This window comes from Malus sylvestris, chromosome 14, assembly GCF_916048215.2.
Source record: "Malus sylvestris chromosome 14, drMalSylv7.2, whole genome shotgun sequence".
Classification (NCBI taxonomy): domain Eukaryota; kingdom Viridiplantae; phylum Streptophyta; class Magnoliopsida; order Rosales; family Rosaceae; genus Malus; species Malus sylvestris.
The window spans coordinates 21,532,675-21,558,832 of record NC_062273.1 but is presented as its reverse complement, the minus strand read 5'-3'; the positions used below and the strand labels follow the sequence as shown (position 1 = coordinate 21,558,832).

At 39.0% G+C, this 26,158-nt stretch overlaps 1 pseudogene; it reads right to left on the bottom strand.

Annotated features, from left to right (window-relative positions):
• Nucleotides 1-2,707: 2,707 nt before the first annotated feature.
• On the bottom strand, nucleotides 2,708-16,671 carry LOC126599937 (uncharacterized; annotated as a pseudogene).
• Nucleotides 16,672-26,158: the final 9,487 nt, after the last annotated feature.

Sequence of the window (26,158 nt, the reverse complement as noted above, 5' to 3'; positions counted from 1 at the left end):
GATAGACTATCACATGGCCTTGCTGTTTTTCTTTTTCTCTAGTTGCTGCATCATGACAGCAAGCACAACACCTGTATTGCTTTTCTTTATTGCAAGCGTGTATGTAAAATGTATATAAACAATGCTGCCATTGCAGCAGAATTAATAAGATGAAAACAACAAAGTTGAAACCAAAACTTCAACAGAGAGCGTGATAAAAAAGATCCTCCTCTCCTACACCTATGTCGTCATCTAGATCTTCCTTTCCTTCAGCGTCATCGTCTACAACAAATACATCCTCGACAAGAAGATGTACAACTGGCCCTTCCCTATCTCCCTCACCATGATCCACATGTCCTTCTGCGCCTCCCTCGCCTTCCTCCTTGTCCGCGTCTTCCCCCTTGTCGAGCTCGTCACCATGTCCCGCGACCTCTAGCTCTCATTCGTCGTCCCCATCGACGCCCTTTACTCCCTCTCCCTCTGCCTCTCCAACTCCGTCTTCCAGATGCTCAAGGCTGTCATACCCGTCGCTATTTACTCCATTGGCGTCTCCTTCAAAAAAGTCTTTCAAGACTAACACCATAGTCACCAGGATCTTCATCTCCATCAGCGTCGCCATCGCCGCCTATGGCGAGGCCTGATTCGACACATGGGGCATCATCCTCTAGCTCGGCGTCGTCGCATTCGAGGCCACCCGCCTTGTCTTGATCCAAATCCTCCTCACATCCAAAGGCATTACCCTTACCGCATCACTTCTCTCTACTGTGTCGCGCCTTGCTGCTTGGCTTTCCTTTTCGTCATCTGGATCTTTGTCAAGTATCCGGTTCTGCGCAATTAGTTGAACTTCCATTTCAATTTCTTGATTTTTGGGACCAATTCTATCTACGCATTTGCTCTGAATCTCGCCGTGTTCTTGCTTGTCGGAAAGACCTCGGCGTGGGTGGGGAAGGGGTCAGGGAAGATAGGTGTTTGGGGTTTATTTATTTATTTATTTTTGGAAAAATTAGTATCCGTCCCTAGTTTTTACTGTTCATTGACTAAGACCTTATTAGTTCTTAAATTTTGATTTAAGTCCCTAGCATTAATGTGATAATGAATTTACTTGTTTATTATATAATTTTTTAATATAAAAATTAGTAATTAATTTAGGGTTTAATATTCACACCTCTATTAATCTTCTAATTAATTTTCAATTCAAACATTTCCAAAATAATAAAAAATTAAATTAAATTAATTTTGTACCTATTAGTTTTTTTTTTATATATAAAAAGATTCTCAATTTTTTAATCTTAAATGTACCCATTCATATAATTTTTCAATTTTTTAATCTTAAATGTACCCATTCTCAAATATATCAATTTGTTATATGTAAAATGTATCCTTTTTTTAATATAAAATCCATTCAAATTTTTTAATCCATGTTTAAACTTATATGTGTACATTCTTTTTCGTTGATTTGAGAATGTATCCATGTTTTGGTACAATAACTTTTTTTGTTAATTTTGGTTAATGTACCCATACATATATGTATATATACACACACACACACACACAATATAATAGAGAGTATAATTTATATTTTATTATTTTTAATCCCATAAATTATGGGTTTTATTTAAAATCTCATTAATATAAACAATTACAAATTACAAATTTTAATTTTTAATTAAAAAAATATAGTAACTTACATTATTACATTAATGTCAGGGACCTCAATAAAAAACTAAAAACTAACAAGGTTTCAATCAAAGAATTTTGATAGCTAGGGACTGCATCCAAAGTGTCCCTTTATTTTTTTATAAGGATAAATTAATATTTTTAATATTTTATTTATTTTTTAATAAAAAATAGGTTCCGAATCAAGCCACGTGAGCATTTAATTGAGAAATTCACGGTCAAGCTAACAGAATGTATAACATTGGATCAAATTCTAAAGATGAGGTATGATAGTGTCATGAGACCAATAGTTGATGTAGTTTTGTATAATTTACCTAACATTAAAACATGGCTTTACTTTGAAATTTCGGGGGCCTTGTGCGAAATTTATAAAAGGGCCCCTCTCTAAGATAGTTTTAGAAAAGTATGACAATGTATTGATGCTAGAAAACAATCACTTAAATCAAAACAAACTATAGCACTCACTTATTGCAAGTTCACAAATGTCATTAATAATAAGTAAAAAAAGCTACAAATATACAAGGTTTTAAAAGACGCTAGGCGTTAGTCGGACGGTGGGATGGGGTCTAGCGCCTAGGCGGCTAGGTGGATTTAAGTAAATCTATTGTATTTTGTGTAAATAAGTGTCTGTTTATACTTAAAAAATATATAATTTCATCATAAACTAGAAATAGAATGACATATATATTATGAAGTATTTGAACATAATGAAAATATAGAGAGCAAACATATAATGTGTGTTTTTTTAAGTGTTCAATAAGTCTCTTATAATTTATTGGAAATAATAAAATGCAAAAGAAAAGTTATTTATTTTCTATTTAAGTCGCAACCTAAGCAGGTGTCTAGGCGGCTCTGGGCAGTCTAGGCAGGTGTCTCAGCAGGTCTAAACGTCATTTCTTAATTTTCAAATGCTTAGGCATTAATTGGGATGGTGACCAGCTGCCTAGCGCCTAGGCGGCTCTAAGCAGAGATTTTTGGAACAGTTCAAATATAACTTCACTAAATGATTGAAAGCATTTCAATCTTCAACAAACAAACATGAAGAAAAAACTTCAAAACTAATATACAACATTATTATATAATGAAGTTGAAAAATATCCTTTTAGGATGTTACTATTGATACCCAAAATATCTCATTGCACTCCACATTTTTATATTTAGATTTAAAAAAAATAACTCTTTTAAGCACTGCACAATGAGATTTTAAAGTGCTAACAAAAATTATTTTTAAATATTGAACATAATACATAATATTAGATGGCAAAAATTTAGGGCCTCTTAAAATTTGGAGCCCTGTGCGACTGCATCTTTCGCTCCCCCTCAACGCCCCCTCCCCTTCCATTCCATGCCAAGAAACAAGCACAACAAAAACCAATCTCATATGATCCTCTAAGAGTCCTCCGTATGCTGCCAGTGCATCTCCGAGATCCCGTGTCCCCGTGAAAATGTTGCCTTCAAATGGCAGCATTTTTCCGGTACAGCATGTGGCTGTGCAAGGAACTTGATCACAGGGTTGGTATGTACAGCAGGAATATGAAGGTCAACTGAGAACTCACTGCTATTCGCTAACTTCTCGAATTTCTGCTCAATTGCATGATGCTTCCTGCTATTGTACAATTGGATTAGCGTCCCAATCTCTTTCTTTGGATTCCTGATGGATTTATTATCTTCAAGTTCACCTTGACTACTTCTTGTCTCTCCTAGTAACAAGCAAAGGGCCTTGAACCAGTCTTCAAGGAATGAAGCTTTCTGTATCCGCAGGAAGAAAAATAAGTCCGAGAAAGAAAACACATATTACGCCTTAATGTTTCAAATTATCAATGTTTGCAGTTTGCACAAACACAGACACCAGATAAAAACCCCAATTGGATGCAGGTAGTCAGCAAATTCTTTTAAAGAGTATGGACATCTATTCAGCAAACATGAAAACATGACCATTTTCTTTATCTCCAAGGTAAAAATTGTTATTACGGTTCACTTGGTCACTTCGTGAAAATGATCTAAGGTAACAAATATGTATGCCATGATAAAATCCCTTTCTACAATAAAACTTGTGCCTGAGTAACCACAAACACTATATAGACCAAGTCAATTCAAGCTACATGTAAGAATACTTACTTTTACAAGGAAATCTTTGACGGGTTCATGATCTGAACTTGAAGTGAGGATAAGAACATGCAACACGGTTGAGGTCAACTGAACCAAGCAGAAGAAAAAGCTATTAAACACATCATATACCTCAAACGCATGCACACTAAACCATAATGCACGGTTTCACCCAATATGAATACATAACTGCTCAGGTGCATTATGTACCTGGTTTTCAAGTGCAACCCTATATTTGAAATTTGACGGTGATGCAATCCGGTCTGAACCTTGATTCTCTAATATATGGACCAAACCCTGGATGATATTTGGGAAGGATTCTCCATAATCTACAACAAATCAATAGGCTTCTCTTTTAGTTTCCAGATTATATGAAGGAATGGTTAAAAAAAATCTCATACAAAACACAACGAGCAATATATTCTTCATTTGAGAATGCAATCAAAAGATGCAATCAACCAATTGAACCGATAGTAGTAAAAAATCGAACTTTGGTGAAGACTGATAGCTGATATAGCATTGTGGAGTTACCAAGGCAACCATGACACAGGAACAAGAGTAAATTTAACTACATACCAAGGATTGATGCTGGCACCAAAGCAGAAGCAGCTTGAATCCTGATCTTAAAGTTGGAAGAATCGTGCAATAGCAGTAGAAGAATACTACACATAGATGAAGCCCTGTCAGAAAACAATGCATAGTTAGCTTTTTTTTTTTTTGTAATGATTTATAGAGCTTACTTTCATACTTTAGAACCATGCAGAGAAAAACACTAGTAAGTTATTGGGCGGCATTTCAACCTCATACATAAATAAATTGATTTCAAACAGGAAAAAGAAACATTGTATCCATGCCAACACAAGATTCAAAACTATACCAATCCATGTCTTGCAATCTTAATGTTTCATTCAGAAATAGGTTGCTCAAAGCATGACAAACATTCCATTGGACCTGTTAGATGCACAGTAAATTTGGGTCGATAACAGAAGATAATGAGGATACAATCTCATCCATGCCATTCAAATTAGAAAAGAAAATTCCAGCAAGTTAGGACTGTAAGCATGATACCTTAACATTACCAGTTGTAACACAAGAAATCAATGCCTGAATGACTTGCTCAAGCCAACGTGAATCTCCCAAAGAAGCTGGATGGCATGACAGTGACACATCTCTTTGACTTCCTTCCCTGTAATTGCTTGATGGTATTTTGTAAGGTTTAGTGCTCTTTATTGTCGATCCATTATTGTCTACTGTCCTGTCACTACCGCTTCTATATTTGATAGATCTTGAAAGATTCCCCAGAGCCCTTACAGCATTTGATTTAACCTAATAGAAAGAAGAAAATATTCAGAGCTGTAAGATACACATATATTATTGATGACTAGAAATGAGCAGATAGTCAATGAATTAAAGCAAAAATAGTTTCGCATAAAACTAGAAGAACCATAATCATTTCCTATCTATGAATTCTTTACATCCAACTGATATTGATGACTTGGCTTATTAATATACTATTCAATCAACATATATAAAAGGAAATGACTTGGTTATTAACATACCTTGTCTCCATCCTTGGTCAGACACAAAGCACACTCGGTTAATAATATGAATAATTTAGAGATTTCGGGATAGCCTATATAGAAAGTGAAAAAAAAGAACAAAAGAAAGAAGATTAGTAGTTTGAAAAGACAATGATGCAGTAGAAATACAATTGATTTCGCTCTTCTAAATTAAGCTGACCTCCAGATTGTTTCAAGGAAAAATCATCAATACAATGACGGATAGAATCACAAATGTTCGCCACAGCCCAAGAAGCAGTTATTCACACCTGAAATAAGAATTATACAGACGGTTTTGACTGATTATGAAATAAAATGAAACCAACCTAAAACTAGATAAATAGAAAAATACCGAGACCAGGGGATCACGTGTGTTAATCTCCACAGCATGAACAAACTCATCAAGGATCTATGCACAATATAATTTGAGTTCTTAATGAATTTCTGTCCTAGATTCTTGAACAAAGCATAAAATTTATAGAGGATCAAGTCAATAACAGATAATAAGAACTCTGAGAAATCATTCAATTCCATTCAAAAACATGTCAGGATCACCTTTGAGAAACTTGAGGAAACATTGATATGACTCCAAGGGCTCGACAAGCAGCTGACCTAACTGAAGGCACATCATTTACGGCAGCACGAACCTAAAAATATTTTGTAGATATAACTGATAAGAAAAAAGCTTTCTAATTTCTATTCCATTTACATATACAAAGAGGTTAAGGTATAACACCAGTAATTAGTTACAAGAAAACATACACAAGAAGAAAGAATGAAGTCTTGTTTTTCCTTTGGGAATGAGAAGTATACAGAAGAGGTTATACCAGCAAAACATGTAACTGATGCTGCTCTCACCTTCAAGGAAAAATAAAAAGTTCAGAACAGTACATAAAAAACACAAAAAGATAAATCTCGGAAAAGTCAATTGTTTATATCATTATTAACTAACCACTGCAGAAGTATGGTGCAGAATCAGAGGCATGTGCTTCTCAATTGCCTCACACCACTGCTCCGTTCCAGATTGACATGATGTGGGTTCATCTATTGTATTTTCTGAGTTCTCTGGTTCATACAATGGCGCCGATGAAACTTTCTTCATCCTTACGCAGTCCGAAATAAATGGAGCATCAAGTAACTTATCATCTAAAGGGTCTTCAGTTCCTTTAAATCCTGATATTGCATGTAGACATTCGTCCAGAACCTGATAATTGACATCAACGATCATTATATATATATATATATATATATAGGGAACTGTTATTAGCACTCCAAAAATCTCATTCTACACTCCTCACAAGTGTATTTTTCTAATTATAGAAAGTTTGGAGTGTGAAATGAGATTTTCGGAGTGCTAATAACAATTCCCTATATATATGTCCGTAAAGGGAAAAAATCAATTATATGAATATGGCCTAAAAATACCGCTCTGTAAGAAGGTCTCGCTCATTTCTAATGTAAAACAAACTCAAAGAAGAACAAAGTATTTATTTACTCTTTTGGAGAGGAAAAATAGCAGATATTAAAGGATACTTACTTTAATAGTAGCTGTAATGACCTTTTCCCCAATAAATCCGACAAAATTTCCAGTATTTCCCTTCCAAGATCCTGTAGGCACTTCATGAGTAGCTGCCCTCAAAACGCCATAAACAATGGTGGAAATTCGTTCCCAACAGCAGAACATTATGCTTGGGTAATTGTGGGACACAGCCTAAGCGCCTACAAGAAATAATATAAGCCTTAGATATAATCACCACATGCTTTTAAGAAAAGAAAAAAGCGCACAGAAAAGAAAGACACTAATAGTAAAACCACAAGCATTTTCATAACAGTTGATGGCATGCTACATGCTTGTCCAGAAAAGAATCAGCACTGCTGTAAAACCTGATTATCAGAAATCAATTACCTGAAGAGCCTCAAAGCATATCGTTGGGTTGCTAACTTGTTCTGAAAATCGGAATAGCATAGAGAGAACACCTGACTTCTTTGTAGCCTCAACAAAATCTGGAGAAAGGAACAAAAAAAATTAGAAAAAGTTTGACGAATTTCAATAGGATGGTGTGTAGCTTAAGAATTAGCAAACATGAGCACCAGTAAAGTTTATCAGTTTATGCTACCAAAATTAAGCCTACCATTCGATATCTCTACCAGAACCATTTCTTTAACTTGCAGTGAAGAAGGTGAGATATTCAGAGCAGTTGTCAAGCAACTAATAGAAGAAGCCTATTCAACAAGATAAAATAGTATAAGATAAAACAGTGAAGAAAAGCAGGCAATGCAGATATTACTCTTTACCTGAAAATTAAAAGGAGAAAAGGACAACTAACCAGCAGACCAGTGTGACCACTTTTGAATGTAAACCCATTTTTCATCCTTTCTTGTAGAGATGTAAAAACTGTTGGCATCAACTCTCCAGGCATTCTTGAATATTTGTAAAATGATCATTGATAGGAAATATAATTATACAAGATTTTCCTCAAAAATGAGTAGGGAGTAACATCATGCATCGTTCTGTTGTGTATACAAAGTGTTTAAAAATAAATTAAAAAAATGCTATTAAAAAATATCAGTAAAAAAACACGCCACTTTTCCTATCCTCATTGCAATAAATAAAAGAATATTCTTTGGAATAATCAAGGTTTTACGTATCTCCTACACAAAAGTAAGGGAAGTTGGTAAGGGAAAGATTCAAACTCAAAAAAGGCCAATAAAGGCAAATTAAAATGCTACTAAAGCTGTGAGCCAAATTGCCCAATTTTAGAATTGAATTATGAAAAGTACACACTGAATAGTTCTAACTTGAGGTTTTGGAATCTGAATACATCTTAAGTGAAACATACTGATGTAGAACTGCGGTAGTATTAGGGTGAACAAGGGTGTGACGGGACCGAGAAGAAGTAAAAGATCGAGGAGACGAATTAGGGGTCGAGGAGACGAAGGGAAAGGGGAAGAAATCAGGGAGTTCTAGTAAGGAGATTTTTCATTCATCAAAATTAAATTAAAAGATTACAATCTGCTCTATTTATAGAGACAAACTTTGAAAAATTAGGAAAGCAATTTAACTAATAAGAAATCCTTTAACAACGGGGAATTCTTAACTAAAATAGGAAAACTAATAAAAGGAAAGCTAATCCAAGTAGAATTAGGAGATGCATTCTGCATCACTCTCCCCTACTGAAAAGAACTCGACACAGGCGAGTAAGCCAATATTAAGGACAACGACGACGTTTGTAAGTATGGATGATAGGAGGACGGGATGCTGCCAAATCAAGATCCTGAAGAGCATCCTGATAATGGTGCAAAAGACTGGAATCCAACTCGCGAAATTCAGCTTCTGTAATCCAAGTATCCTCAGTAGCAGGCTTTCCCACCCAACGAACCAGATAACGGGTTGATCCTCCAGTAGACGAAGTCACAACTTCATGATCCAAAACGTCAGCAATCTGCTCTGTAGGGGCAGAAATAGTGGACGGAAGTCGTGGTGCCATAGGAGGAATGGAACTCTGAGCAACATCCATCGACAGAGGTGGAGAAAAGGTTCCCCGATAAGGAGATAAGTCAGAGACATTAAAAATGGGACTGATCTGCATCGTGGCAGGTAACTCAATCAAGTAAGCATTGGACCCAAGCTTCCTAAGGACACGATAAGGACCCATCGAACGAGCATGAAGCTTTTTAAAAGATTGCTTAGGAAAACGCTCAGGACAGATCCGCACCATAACAAAATCCCCGTGCTGAAACTCCTGGTGACGACGATGAGCATTGGCGGCCAGTTGATAACTGTCGGTGTGCATGGCTATTTGCCGACGGACGTCATCATGCAGTTGTCTAATATGTTCAGCAAACGACGTAGCAGAGTTGGAGGCGCGGGCAGCCATAGGAAGAGCAACTAGATCCACAGGTGATCGGGGAGAAAACCCATGAACAACCTCAAAAGGACTTTTACCGGTGCTTCGATTAACTGAGTTGTTATAAGCAAACTCAGCCACAGGCAACAAGAGATCCCAATTACCAGGCTTATCCCCAACTAAACAGCGAAGTAAATTTCCAAGACTGCGATTAACCACCTCCGTTTGTCCATCCGTTTGGGGATGGAAAGCGGAGGAAAACTTCAAAGTAGTCCCGAAAAGCTTCCACAAGGTTTTCCAAAAATAACTAACAAATTTGACATCACGATCAGAAACAATAGAGACAGGGAGGCCATGCAAACGAACTACTTCCTTAAAAAATAATTTGGCCACATGAGAAGCATCGGTATTTTTGGCACAAGGTAGAAAATGCGCCATTTTAGAAAAGCGATCAACTACGACAAAGATAGAGTCATGGCCGCGACTAGTCTTAGGTAAACCAAGCACAAAATCCATACTAATATCCTTCCAAGGAGCATGAGGGATTGGTAGAGGGGTATACAGACCTGTGTTACGTTTGCGAGCTTTAGCTAGCTGGCATGTGCGGCATTGGGAGAGGAGCCGAGCAACATCACGTTTTAACGACGGCCAATAGAAACGATCTTCCATCAAGGCAATGGTTTTATCTTTACCAAAATGTCCAGCCAAACCACCACCATGTAGTTCCCAAATAAGGAATTCACGAAGAGAAGTACGAGGAATGCATAATTGGGTTTTCCGAAACAAGAACCCATCCCTTGTAATAAAGTCCACATACTCACGACGGTTACCGTTGGAAACTTCATGGAAAATAATTCCAAAATCTGGACACGACGAATACTCCGCCTTAATACGATCAAACCCAGTGACCTCAACTGTCATTGTGTGCAAAATAGTAGCCACGCGACTAAGGGCATCAGCTGCCTTATTGTCAATGCCTGGACGGTGTCGTAAAACAAACGTAAAGATCTGTAGATATTCGGACCACTTGACATGTCGACTGCTGATGGTGCGTTGAGAGTGGAGATATTTCAAAGCTTGATGATCGGAATATAGCACAAATTCGTTTGGCAATAGGTAATATTGCCAATACCGAAGGGCCTGTACCACAGCATAAAACTCCTTGTCATAAGTAGAATAACGTTGCTTTGCTGCATTAAGTTTCTCACTAAAGTAGGCTACTGGATGTCCTTCTTGGCTAAGCACGCCACCAATTCCGACTCCGGAAGCGTCGCATGCCACTTCAAAGACTTTAGTCAAATCAGGATGTCGAAGAACAGGTGCTTGACTCATCTTTTGCTTCAAAATTGTAAAGGCCGTGGCAGCTGCAGGGGTCCAAAGAAACGCTCCTTGTTTCATGCAATCAGTTATTGGTGCCATAATAGTACTGAACCCGGGAATAAATCGGCGATAAAAAGAGGCGAGACCATGAAAGCTGCGTGCCTCTGTTAATGTCGTAGGTGTTGGCCAACGAGTAATAGCCTCCACTTTAGTGGGATCGGTGCTAACCCCAGCTGCAGAAATATTGAACCCCAAAAATAGAACTTGCGGTTGAAGAAACGAACATTTGGGTAAGTTAGCATATAGTTTTTCCGCTTGTAATGTAAAGAAGAGCGAGTGAAGATGTTTGAGATGTTCTTCTCGAGAGTGGCTGTATACAAGGATGTCATCAAAATAAACCACCAGAAATTTGCCAATATAGGGCCGTAACACATGAGTCATCACCCTCATAAACGTGCTAGGTGCATTGGACATGCCAAAGGGCATAACAAGCCACTCATATAAACCATCAGGGGTTTTAAACGCGGTTTTCCACTCATCTCCTTCACGAATTCGGATTTGATGGTAACCACTGCGAAGATCTATCTTAGAAAACCATTGGGAACCAGCCAAATCATCCAACATATCCTCAAGTCGCGGTATTGGGAAACGATACTTAACTGTAATTTTATTTATGGCGCGACTATCCACACACATTCGCCAGGAGCCATCTTTTTTTGGTGTAAGGAGAACTGGAACAGCACAAGGACTTAAACTATGACGAATAAAACCCTTAGCCAGCAACCCCTGGATTTGTCGATTTAATTCCGCTCGCTCAGGTGGGTTCATACGATAATGGGGAAGGTTAGGAAGTTGTGAACCAGGAACAAGGTCGATGGCATGCTGAATCTCTCGTGCTGGAGGTAGTTCATCTGGTAAGTCCTCAGGTATAACATCAGAGAATTCCGTGAGTAGCTGCCGTATGGGTTCGGCAAATGGAGTGGGGGTACATTTGGAGACCGGTTTAAGCAAGAGAGCAAAGACCACACCCGTGTCTTGTAGTTCATGTGTAAAATCTACAGGTGATAAGATACTTAAACGATGCTCCGAAGCCTTCCCGTTTAAGGGCAGTGTCGGTTGAACCTCCTTAATTGGTTTGATGGCTGGGTTGGAAGGCTTGAGTGTTATGTTTTTCCCTTCATGTTGGAAAGTATAGGTGTTCTCTCGGCCGCAACTTTTGACGTTACGGTCATAAAGCCAAGGCCGGCCTAGTAGCACATGTGCAACACTCATAGGTAGGATATCACAATAAAGTTTCTCGTGACAGGGACCCAATTGAAGAGGAACAAGACATCTTTCAGTAACAGGTAACCTAGTTTTATCTACCCAGCCGACTTGAAAAGGATGGGGATGTGGTTCGGCCTGAAGGTGAAGACGATCGACGGCAGCTTTAGAAATAACATTCAGCGTACTTCCCCCATCAATAACTAGCTGGCATCGAGTGGTACCGCAAGGGACATAAGTCTGGAAGATACTTGTGCGTTTCCATGAATCAGGAGGTGGAGGTGTAGATGCTGAATAAATACAACGCATAACACTCAGTTGTTGCAATGCTTCTTCCTCACAACAATTATCAAGGTCGGGATCATAAATAGGTTCAAGGGGCTCCACATACTCGTCCACACGAGGGTCCTCAGTGTTGGAGCTAATATTTAAAGTTCTGTGGGGGCAACGGGAGGCGATGTGGCCCTTAGCATGGCAACGATAGCATTCGAGGTGAGTAGCCGTGGATAGGGCTGGTCCCTTCTCTGTGGCAGGTACCGTGGGAGCAGGTGGACCAGTGATGCCATATTTGGAGCTTGGATTACTGCGGTTTGGAGCAGAAGTGGAAGGATACCCGGGAGTCCCGGTGTACCTACGTTGTGGCCGCAAAAAGGTTTCAGCTTCCAATGCATGGCAATATGCATCTTCCAAAGTATACGGACGGAACCGACGGACTTCACGCTTGATATCGTCCCGAAGACCATGAATAAAACGAGACATGGTGATGTCGGGTTCTTCACGAAGCCCCGCACGTATTTTGTGTTCAATAAAACGAGCGTGGAATTCTGTAACGGTAAAACTTCCTTGTGAAAGGGTCCATAACTGATCATACAATTGATGGCGATAAAATGTAGGAAGATATTGTTCGCGAAGCTTGAATTTCATCTCGTCCCAAAGAGTCACAGGCTGTTGTCCCAGTTGGTATAGTTGCTCCTCCACGGAATTCCAATATTGTCTAGCGGCTCCCTGTAATGTCATCTTACCAATGCGTAGTTTATAAGCATCCGTCAAATCATACCAAGCAAAATAATCTTCCAGGGCTTGGATCCAATCAAGAAACATCGTAGGATCCCCACGACCATCAAAAGTAGGAGCGATAGGTTTGATGTGGCGGATGATCTCGTTGTCAAACTGGCGAGGTGGAGGAGGGTACTGATCATGTGGAGCGGGTGGGAGGTTTAGAGCCTGAGGAGTCACTGGAGGAGGACCTATTGTGTGTTGAGTATAATGGAGTGGCGGCATAGACCCAATGGAGCTAAGCGGCATTCCGTAGGACACTGCCTTTAATTTAGGATCCACCGGTGGAGTGGGCAAAAGGCCACTTGTTGGTGGTGGCGTAGACGAGCTTGGGATCACTGTGGAGGAAGACGAAGTTGCAGCGTGTTCAACCCGAAAGTGGTTGATAAGTAACTGAACGGAGTTTTGAAGTTTAGTGATGGCAAGGTCCGTCGTTGAACGATGGGCGTGAGCCTGTACCAACTCTTCTTTGAGGTCAGTGCTGAGTTTAGAGAGTTGGGTTTCTATGCCCGCGATATCGTCCGTGACTTTGTTTTGGAACGTATGACATTGTTCTGCAAGGTTGGCCACGGTTTGGGGTGCCATGGCAGGGATCAAACGCCAACGAAAGGGATTGTAGGCTCTGATACCAAATTGATGTAGAACTGCGGTAGTATTAGGGTGAACAAGGGTGTGACGGGACCGAGAAGAAGTAAAAGATCGAGGAGACGAATTAGGGGTCGAGGAGACGAAGGGAAAGGGGAAGAAATCAGGGAGTTCTAGTAAGGAGATTTTTCATTCATCAAAATTAAATTAAAAGATTACAATCTGCTCTATTTATAGAGACAAACTTTGAAAAATTAGGAAAGCAATTTAACTAATAAGAAATCCTTTAACAACGGGGAATTCTTAACTAAAATAGGAAAACTAATAAAAGGAAAGCTAATCCAAGTAGAATTAGGAGATGCATTCTGCATCACATACAAAGAAAAATTGGTTTAAACACTAAATCACATTTAAACGAAACCAAACAAAAGAAGCAAATCATTAACAATTTCAAAAGTTTGGGGGAGAACACATACGGTGTAGATGATCTCAAAAGCATGAGAATCTTGAGCAGGGATGCCATCAATCTACTATGAGTTTCACATTGAATTAAGTATAAAATACCTACACCATATACATCATAAATATTGTAACGTAAGTTACTTGAAAAGTAATAAATAATTGCAGCAAAAGTTTGAATTTGTGCAGCGTAGTGGCTTTCACATACCTGTATGAAGCTGCATTAGTATATGTCCAAGGGAACTTGAAAGCGCTTTGAAAGATCCACGTTTAGAAGATTCCTTGAACTCTGCTACCTGGAGAAACACAGAAGATGGGCCATCCAACATTGCTTCCAGGGTTGATGCAGAAGCAACCCGTGCCTAGCCACCATAGAGGAGCACACGTCAGCTAGAAGCACCACTGAACATAAATTATTATATAACCATGAGAGTATGTTTCAAAGTTGTGAAAATGAGAAAACGAATTCCCATGAATCATAGCACAAGTGCAAAGATATTTTACAAAAACAACAGGGTCCAGGTGTCAAGTAATTCACCATAAGCAAGTGTGGTGACTAAATCTAATAACAACAGTTAATGACACCTTTAGATAAGGATCAAATAGCAAGCATGTCATTAGTGTTGCTTCATATTTCCTGTAATTCAGAACATAACAGGAAGAAGTGAGTTCGGTGATAGAGGATCAAGTTTATGAAATTAACTATTCGGAAGTAGGAGAAAGCGGGATGCTTTACCTTGGTCGCAGTACATCACTGGTTGGCAAAAGCAGCGTCCATTGGCTAGTAAATGATTTGGAATCAGCTTGACAAAGATCCTTCACCAAATTAACAAAGAAAAGAAGGTAAGTGTGCAAACAGTAAAAGAATTCATTGTCATATTGTCCACTGCTTCAATCGAATCACTAAGATTAATGTGGAGAGATGAAAGGTTCAAGGAAATTATTGGGTCCAAATGAACCTTTTTCTACAACAATTCTTCATTCCTTTGACGTTTCCGAGTCTTACATAATATGCATTGGTCATTGCTTAACCTTACATAGCAACATTAATCACTTAATACCGAGCTTTTTCTTCTAGTTAGATTACAGCCCAAGATACAATCGGATACCGTGATGTCAAATAATATCTTCCCCCTTTAAGAAAGATAAGAGATCAAAGATCTTTAGGAGGTGAGATCCTAGGACAGGGCACATCCTATTCTGTAGCCCATTATTGACATTGAGACAAAAAGGAGAGAATACTAAAAGACAACAAACAACAATGGCAGCTACTCCAACTTTAATAACTTTGACATTAGGAAAAGGATACGAACCAAAAAATTGCAAAACTTACCTGTATACAAACAATGGCAGCTACTCGGACTTTTGATTTCTGAATGTTGTCAGTGTCTTTAATTGATCCATCACTGTCACCGTAATCTGAATCTGACAATGCAAACTCATTCGCGGAAGATTCATGATCTGATAAACTTTGAGAACCCCGAGCTTCACTCTGCTTCATATTTGAATTGTCCCCTTGGCGCAGGTGTGGAGGCCTATATGGAGTACAATTGGTCTTTTTAGAATCTTCCAAACCCAGCTTAAGGCTTGCTAAACTAGGTTCCTTTTCTTTTTGACCAATTACTGAACAGGTATGCTGGGGTTTGGATTCAAGTCACGTACCATTGGCAATAATATATAAAGGTGACAAATTCATTTATAATATGCCGAAGCAAGCATAGTAGAGATTGTTGGAATACCTGGACATAAAAGCGTCTTCCATAAGCTGGCTTTTAGCTACCAAGCCATCCATCACTAGTTCATAGCAAAACCTTATCAGCATCACATATATATACACACACACAGAGAACTACAAGCTAAAAATATAGTATCGCGACCTCAATCGTTATCTCCAGATGTCCAATGGAAAGTATGAGCCAACTCGGGAGATTGCCTCTCCAACCATAGTAAACGCAAGTGTCTGAATTTCCCATAAGCTTCCATATCGAGGGACCGGCATTCTCTTCCCAACTTCAAGAACCGAGCTTTGGTTGAGAATCGAGTTTGAAAAGCAGCTCAACTCTGCGTGAGAGCTCTCAATGATTCGCAGCAGGAACTTCACCAGCAGAACCTCCTCCGCCATCGAGCGTTTCCTCTGATACGTGCTCATAACACGCCTAAAGATAACGAGTTTTACAAATTACAATCGAATTCACAAGCAGAACGCGTTTTCCAAAAATCGAACCGAAAACCAGATGAGCTTGAGCTTACCTTAGAGTCTGTAGAGCTTCCATAACCTGCGTGAACGACGAAGAGCCGATGAAATAGCGAAGCATTTTGTTGACGAAGTCGAGGAGGAGAGTCCACGAAGCTGAATTGATTACGAGAGGAATGCGATGGGAGATGTCATGGATCTGAATCAAACGACTAAAATTTTCAAAATTTTCAAAGAAAACGAAGAAGCAGAGGAGCAAAGGCAAATTCTCAGTCGTATACATACCAAGTGAGTTATGTGAGTGAAGGTCGGAGTAAGGTCTTCTCCGCTGTGAGGCTTCGCGGTGACGAGCTCCATGACGAAGAGCAAATCGGAGGTGACTTCCTGAGGAGGGAGGTCGGGGGCGGCGGAGAGGAGAGTATGGGAATGGGAGAAGATGGAATGATGGAGGAGTTCGGGGATTGGAGTGCGTAAAGGAGTTGTTAGGGTTTTGTCCCTCACTGTTAGAAACGCCGTCCTCCACCACCGTACTGGCGATGACGACGGTGATGATGCCGCTGCCGCCATTTCGAGGGTGGCTTCTCAGTCCCTCCAATTCCAACCCACGTCAGTTGTTGTATCGGGCATTGTCCAAACTGATTCGGTTGAACAAGGGAGACCGGTCCATTGGGCTTTAAAATTGGGTCACAGGCCCATTCGAGTTCGGACACTTTGACCATGCCAATCGTTTGGTACTCTTCACAAAAGCAAGGGGATCTCTTGTATTTGGTCCTGCCGAAACTCATATTTTTCCTCGTTACCTTGAGTCTATTGTCATATATAACAGCATCGTACACAAGAATTTCTATCCCAAGTCCTTAATTTTTCACCTAAGAGTTCCCTATTTCACAACACGAAAACCATTTTCCTATCCTAATATTATCTTATCGGACTCAATATATATTGTTACGAGAATTATCTCGATTAATGACTTATAATTTCTTGGTCTAACAATATAACATGATAGAGTATTTAACGATAAAGTAATTCGCATCGCAATCTTAGGTCATAACCATCTAACTACCCTGGTGGCCACGGCATTGTAACTAAAGATCTATGATTGCATTTGCACGGTTGATGACTCCCTTTCGTATCAAAATCTGAGCACCGTGTTCATCTTGGTTCAAAAGCCAAATCCCAACACATGCATAAATACAGAAAAAAAGGCACAAAAATATATGCAAATGGAAGGCAGCTGAGTCATACTTTGGCCACCCAAATAATTACGAGGAATTCTTGGGTAGGATTTGCCTGCCTCAAACTGGTGGGATAATCATTGAAATACGTACATAATCAGGGGCAGATCAACTTAGGAGCAGGGGGGTCAGCTAACCCTCTGAATTCTGGTGAATCTCCATGGATGATTTGGGTGCTGCCTCTTTGAAGGTTGGAGTTGCTCTTTATATATGTCATCCAATTGCTTGATAAAATGCCTTAGAGATGTGCTACTCTTTTACAGTCTAGTCCTAATATTATTTACCTTTGACTTGTTTGTTGGTTGTAATTATAATTGTAGAAATAAAAAACAAGTAAAAGACTATCCAAAAATGCAAAGTAAATGAAATGGTAATCTTAGAGAATGAACAAAACATCATCATTCTTGGACAAACATATTAATGGGATACAATGATATCAATCAATTTGTTAGTGTATTCCTTTGTCAAGCATTCATATAGCAGTAACCTTGGAACATGTTAGTTACCCAAGCAAATCTGGTATTAATATGTGTGCAGTATGCATTTTCAAATGACTTCAAGCTTATCAATACTAGATGAAATGACGATATTTATGTTAAAAAAAAATTGCGATCTATGTGCGCTATTTTACTGACCTCCTAATAATATTTCATGGATCTTCCATTGTATATAATATACATATATTTTACGTACATGTATATATACACACACACACACACACACTACATAATATTTTCATTTTTTGTACACTTTATTTCAAAATGTACTGTACACGTGTTATACGCTTATGTAGATACTTTTCAAGTTTTTGAGGCTACTTAAAAAATATGTACATGAGTGTATAATATGCTATTATCTTCAAGTTGAATGCATGCATTTTCGCATGTTGATTAATATTACATATAAAATTCATTTATTATACAAATATTACAGCGTGTCAATTTTTTTTTAACAATATAGCATGTCATTTAAGCACGAAGAAAATAATTTTTTTTGTAAAAAGAACTTTTAACATTTTAAATAATTGTCGAACTCCGTATTTATTTAAGCAAACTGTATAATAATATAGGAACATATTTTTACGTGCTATACACGCATCCTCTTGTACTAACTATGAACCATCATTTTCGGCAATTAAGATAGAGTATTTCGTGCAACTGCCACACTACAGTAACGGACACAGTGTGAGGATCATAGGTCAGCAGCGGCGTAAACAAATTATATGAAGTGGGTGGTCTTTTAATGTGTGCGGGCAAACGGAGCACGTGACCTAGACACTCGCCAGCCAGATAGGCTGAGTCACACATGAGCACTATCTGCATGTCTATTTCCTGCCATCACATAAAAAACGAAAAACTGATGCCCTAGCATAGCATGTACAGACATGGGCTAAAGCTGAAAGTGAAAGCAGCCTCAACCAAACACATTGAATGTTATCCCAATCTCCTTATTACTTATGTTCTGAAGTTACCTTCGAAGCACGCAACCGCACTAAAATAATTCTCAGTTGGCTTTGTTTTCTTTTGTTTTGTGTGTTTTATTAGTTGGTTTTGCAGGTTGGTGATGAAGAAAGTTCGAAGTGTGTGTGTGGCCTACTTGGAAAGCCCACAGCCACAGGATGTGAACTGTATTACCCGACTGTGTGGGTCCAAATAAGCGCCGTCCTTCCAAGCCCATACATAAACTCATTTACTCTTTGTGGCCTAGTGTACCCTTGAGCTTCTTCCAAAATTGGTTACAATTTGGGGTACGTTGGTTAACAATGACAACGTATGTCTAATGCATCCTGGTGTTGGCTTGCTAACAAATGCTGAGGTATGTTACAGTTAGTCGTTTGCGTGCATGTGATTGATATTAGAGAGCTAATGCAAGAGGATTCTACAATGCATGAAAACGTTACATTTCTCCTGCACTTGGCAAGGCAACTCATCCACTTGGCAAGGCAACTCATGCATTACTTGTCCATCATGACTAGAAAAAATTATCATTTATATCAACAGTTAGAAATTATCTATGCACGTAGCAAACGCTAATAAAATTTGCCTCAGGCTTAGGCTGTCGTGACTAGTCTACATCAATGTTATAAAGCTATTATTTTGGTGCTACATCAAAGCATTTTATGGATGTATTGTAACAGAATAATTCTAGTTAGACCAACTTTTTAGACAATATTTACAAATCATGCGATGTGTCACCTCACCAATAAGAAAAACGTAAATTAATCAAAACTTAACTAGTAATTCAATAATCTATAACCACGTCATATGATTTACAAAATATGCTTTAAAAATAAAGAAAACTAATGAAAAGGACTTGAAAACTTTGAGTTTTAATGATAAGGACAAAATAAAGGGTAAAGTGAATAGTATCAGGATTGACTTTTTAGTGTAAAAATGTGGTTTTTCGTTAAAGTGAACAGTACGAGGAGCTTTTCGTTAAATAAATATAATCTCTCTCATATTACCCATTATAAAATAATAGATGTTGCCTTCAGAAATAAAGTGACTCGACATTTAATCTTTTGAATACCAAGCATCCAAGGAATCAAAGATGAGATGGGGCTACAGAAATGTCGACATCTCTTGAAATTACATGGAGGCATCTCTCTGTGCCCTAATAGCACCAAAACAAACACTCAGTTGTTTCTGTTTGTTTACAAGCTGAAGCTCCGCCTTTATCAGGTTATCCACTGCTTTTGCTTTTCATTTCATAACAAAAAAGCCACATGGGGTCCGGTTTTACTCGTCCACTGCACGCAGCTGCAACCGAAAAAGGCTAAAAGCACACGGATTAGTTTACTGAAGCACAGTAATTTTTAGGCAATGGATTTTACTGTGATATGATTGTCTTATGCATAACCCACCATGATCTCCACCTTATCATAATCATTACTCTTAATTATTTTTCTTAATCTCTCGTCAATTTCACGTGATTAATATGATAAGGTTTGCAGACATACGAAAAAATATGTACATGAAGCTCAATGGGAAAATTGCTTCATCATTTTTTTTGTCAAACGATACAAAGTGGAGTCATTGTGGAACTATTTTGCTATTTTTAAGTTTTGCAAATTTATTAACTTAAAAAGTTGATAAGTTTTACACAAAAAATCATTCAACATATTTCGAATTGAAGGCATTTCAACACAAAAAACACTCTTGTCCACTCAAAGTGGTACTCTAATTTGTAGTATTTAAATTTTATAGATACAAATTGAAAAAAAATAACAAAGAAAATACAGTATTAAAAAAGATGAAGGGTGTTTATACCATACTTGACCAATCCCGAAACTACTGAGCACCGGTCAACGTTATACTGTCAAGGACCCAGAAGAGATTCCCTCAAACTAGGAGGCCAATCACAGTGCGACACGTGTCGACATCAGAAACCTTCAACACAAAAGCTTCACCTACAAAAACTTCACCTACAAAAGCTTCACACTATCTTGATCAAGATAGTGTGAAGCAAAATCAATTCATGGTGCCCAACAAAGCTTCAACCTCAAAGCTTCACCTACAAAGCTTCAACACCAAAGCTTCACCTACAAAGCTTTAAAAATATAAATATATATATATAAATTTTTTTTTTTGGAAATTCAAAAATTCAAAGAAAAAAAATAAAAAAATAAAAAATTTCGAAAAAAAAAAAAAAAATTGCCTAGGCCTTCTCTTCTTTGGGCCTAGCAACTTTCATAACAAATATATATGAAGAAGGATTTTGGGCTACCACTTAGAAAGGAAATGCCTCATTCGTCAACTCCTTCGACCGGAGACTTGGAGGACTTCTACCATATGCTACTGCACCTTCATACTCAGAAGTCTCACGACCACTCAGTGATTCAAGTCTCCAAACGAGAAGTTTCCTCACTCGGGAAATTAAGGGAGCACTACCTCAACCTACATGTTTCATTCACAAAACTTCAACAAAAGGAAAAATTCAAAGAACTTAGTGAATAAGGCCTTGGTGTATTTAACACAATACGTTGAAATGAAGCAAAGCTTGTTTATTGATATCTCTGATAAGTTACAAATATGTACATATACATGAATCAAAATAAACAAACAAGAGGGAACCTTCACAAAGGTTGCTCAGGAGAAGTCTCAGCAGTCGGCAGTGTACCAGATCGAGGAGACACCTGAGGGTGATTATTCGGAGCCTCAGTACTAAGCAGAACCCTAGAAGGAGGAGGCACCGAAGGTTGATAATTTGGAGCTTCATTACGCGGTGTAGCCCTAGAAGACGAAGGCAATAAATGCCTTTGGAACAAACCCACAAACCTTTGATAATCAAGTAAAATCTGACCATCAGATTCCTGCAGCTGGTCGAGCTTCATCTTCATGTTTGTAGCATAGTCATGTGTGAGCCTGTGCAACTGTTTATTCTCATGCTTGAGCCTTCTGATATCCTGTTTGAGACTTATAACTTCAGCTGCCAATGATTTAACTTGGCGGGTTCGAGCAAATAAGCGTTGGGCCATATTAGACACAGAACTTGCACACTGAACACTGAGAGCCAGAAAATCTTTAACAGCTAACTCATCAGACCGTTTGGAAAGTAGTCTGTTATCTTTGGGAGTGAGAAGGTTCCTGGCCACCACCGCAGCGGTCATATCATTCTTCATCACAGAGTCCCCAACGGTAAGATGACCAGTAGGGGATAAGAAGGATGGGCACCATATGTTGTCTTGAAAAGGCATGGCTGCCTCTTCACCAAAGTTCAAGTCAAAACGACGGTCGGATGGGCCAGACATTATCAGAAATGATGAAGGAGAAATTAGGTGCAATAAATCTCTGAAGTAAGGGGAAAATTACTACAAGTAATAACTCTCTGAATGTACTCCTTGCACACAATTTGTGCCCTTATAAAAGAAAGGGCAACATGGCCGTTGATTCAAAAATCGAAGTAGCACCACTCTCTGGATTTCGAAGAGGCACCACTCTCTGGATTTCGAAGAGGCACCACTTTCCACACGCAACATTAGCTCATCGGGTACCACAGATAACTTTGCCAAAGATCTCTGACAAAGTTTAGACACATAAATTTTGGAGGTCTAGCTACCCTACTATTACCCACAAGGGTAAAGGAACAACACCACTGCTTGATAACTAAAAAGTCCCAATATGTGTCAACCTCCGTGCTCCGTGGCAAGGCAGACTGGCAAAAATACCTATTCTTTACTCACATTCGAGAAAACACTCACAACAAGATTACTTGCTCAAAAATCGAAGAGGAACCACTATCTGAATCTCGAGAGCCAGACTCTCAACAGGATTACTTTCTCAAAAATCGAAGAGACACTGCTTTCCAAATCTCAAGAGTCAGACTCCCAATAGGATTGCTTTCTCAAAAATCAAAAAGGCATCGTTCTCCAAATCTCGAGAGCCAGATCCCCGACAGGATTACTTGTTTGAAAATCGAAGAGGCACCGCTCTCCGAACTTCGAGAGCCAGATTTCCTTAGATAAAGCTTGTCTGTAATCTTCACATGCAACATTAGCTTTCCAGATACCACGGACCACTTTTTCAAAGCGCTCTGACAAAGTTAAAACATGTGAAGCTTGCAGCTCCCACTACATTGCTATGACCAAGAAGGGTAAAGGAATAACATTATTACTTACTTAAAAATTGAAAAGGCACCGCCTTCCGAATCTCGAGAGCCAGACTCCCAACATGATTACTTTCTCAAAAATCGAAGAGGCACCGCTCTCCAAATCTCAAGAGCCAGACTCCCAATAGGATTGCTTTCTCAAAAATCGAAAAGGTACCGTTCTCCGAATCTCGAGAGCCAGATCCCTGACAGGATTGCTTGTTCGGAAACCGAAGAGGCATCGCTCTCCGAACTTCGAGGGCCAGATTTCCTTGGATAAAGCTTGTCTGCCATCTTCACACGCAATATCAGCTTTCCAGATACCACATACCACTTTTTCAAAGTGCTCTGACAAAGTTAAAACACGTGAAGCTTGCAGCTCCCATTACATTGCTATGACTAAAAAGGGTAAAGGAATAGCATTATTACTTGCTCAAAAATCGAAGAGGCACCGCCCTCCGAATCTCGAGAGCCAGACTCCCAATAGGATTACTTTCTCAAAAATCGAAGAGGCACCGCTCTTCGAATCTCAAGAGCCAGACTTCTAATAGGATTGCTTTCTCAAAAATCGAAGAGGCACTGTTCTCCGAATCTCGAGAGCCAGATCCCCGACATGATTGCTTGTTCGAAAATCGAAGAGGCATCGCTCTCCGAACTTCGAGAGCCAGATTTCCTTGGATAAAGCTTGTCTGCAATCTTCACACTTAACATTAGCTTTCTGGATACCACATACCACTTTTTCAAAGTGCTCTGACAAAGTTAAAACATGTGAAGCTTGCAGCTCCCACTACATTACTATGACAAAGAAGGGTAAAGGAATAGCATTACTACTTGTTGTTAAGGAGACTTCTATATATGTTGACCTCAATCCTCCATGGACAGGCAGACTTGCAAAAATGCTCAACCCTTCCTCATATCTGAGAGGGCACTCCCAACGAAGCCTCTCAAAATACTCAGTTTTCTTCCCTTCCAATAATACCTATGCAAACCAGCCACACCAGAGCAAGAGTATCTCATATCATCAGGGTTAAAAGTAAGAGTATCCCATATCATGCTTTTCCTTGTCTTTTCTTTTGGCCTTATTCTTACCTGTAAGACAAGGAGAAATAGAGCAATCAGTCAGCACTTGGAATCAGGCTTCTAGTCAGGAACTGGGTGCCTGGAACCCCTTGCCTGATTACTTACCTGGCATTGCTCTCGAGTACTCATCTTCAACATCTTATGCTTCCAGAGACAATACCACATCTGCCTGTGGAACAGATAGGGCAAGTGAGAAGGATACAATGAAGCATATGGAGACAAGCGTAACAGAACACGTGCCGATACATCCACTACTTTGTCAAAAGAAAAAGTATCCCATATCATCAGGGTCGAACGTACTTTAGATTTGATGGACTTGTTTTGACCCTCAAATTCTTGAGTCGGCCTTATACTCTGGAGGAAACCAGAAAACCCTCCAGCTCAGTTCAAGAATAAGCCTGTGGAAAGTTACTTCTTCAAAAACAAAAGTATCTCATATCATCTCTTCTCCATTTGCTTCTCCTTATTCTTGTTGCTGTTTACGACACAAGGAGAAGGAGAACAATCAACCGGAAGTCGAGGTCGAACCTCCCATCCAGGTTGCTTGCTTGGAAGTCTGATTGCTTACCTTGTCTGTTACCTCTTTCGGCAAATCTCCTAGCTCGACGACTTGGGGGACTCCTACTATAGGGTTTTGTATCGCACTTGACCAAGCCCGAAACTACAAGTAAGCTTCAAGTGAAATTGATACATTACCTTGTGCATCTTCATCGATTAAAGATACCATCCCTGGATGGAGAAAAAGTACTTACAGAGAAGATACCACATCTACATATGAGACAGATAAGGCAAGTGAAAATGATACCACACTTCGGTACTTAGAAGTTTCATGATTACTCAATGGCTTGGATCTTGCAAGTCCCCAACCGAGGAGCTTCCCTCACTCGGGAACTTAGGGGAGCACTGTTTGTACCATAGTTGACCAATCCCGAAACTACTGAGCACCGGTCAACGTTATACTATCAAGGACCCAAAAGAGTTTCCCTCAAACCAGGAGGCCAATCACAGTGCGACACATGTCGACATCAGAAACCAATCATAGCGCGACACGTGTCAACATCAAAAGCCAATCACAACATGACACGTGTCAATGTTAGAATGAAACTAGAAACTCTCTTCTATAAATAGAGATCATTCTCTCACAATATTTCCAAATGTCATTTGTACTAAATCATTCACTTGTACTCACTAAAGGAGAGCTTGAACCTATGTACTTGTGTAAACCCTTCACAATTAATGAGAACTCCTCTACTCCGTGGATGTAGCCAATCTGGGTAAACCACGTACATCTTGTGTTTGCTTCCCTATCTCTATCCATTTACATACTCATCCATACTAGTGACCGGAGCAATCTAGCGAAGATCACAAACTTAACACTTTCTGTTGTACCAAAGTCCCCTCCGATTTTGTGCATCAACAAAGGGTCTCCATCTAAATTTAGCACATAGCCCCTAAATTCTTAGGGCAGCCCCTGATCATATACAAAAGCAAACCCTAAAATTGATGACTTGAGTTAGAAGGATATGGATTTGAGATATACATGAAAGCTCAATGGGGTCAGTTGGGAATTAATTAGTTTAAATATTCATTTGTAGATAACTTCCAAAGTTCTATGTAATTTGGATCATTTGATTAATTTAACTTTTGTTTAGTTTATATAAATAGAAAAAGATTAACTTTATTATAATTTAAAAAGTATGCAAATAGGAGAAAGAAGTGGGTGACAAAATTGGATAGTTTGCATCCTAATATGTGGCATAATGGTCTTGCTAATCATAAGATAATGTATTATAAAATTGAGAATTTAATCTTGTTCATTTAGATACACATTAATCTTTGAGATTTTGTGAGGTCATGACACTCATTATTATTGTTTGCTGAATTGTGATGAGAAATCAGATCTTAAATAACACTCACTCTACCCCTCCATTGGCCACTCCAACTCCACTATTCCCCTCCAGTATATCCACTTATCCTAGTGGACAAAGTGTTAGGTTTGTAAGCATGTGTTTTGAGTTTGAAACTCTCCTTACTTTTTTTAAGACAATATTATCTACACTAAAAGGAAGGGGAATGGGCTTAACCTCACAATGTGCTAGCAATAATTTGTTTCAAATTCTCATTTGGCGAGAATCGAACCTAATACCTCTCACTTACAAGTGAAGAGGAATACTACTAGACCATAGTACTAAGTAGCCGAAACTCTCCTTA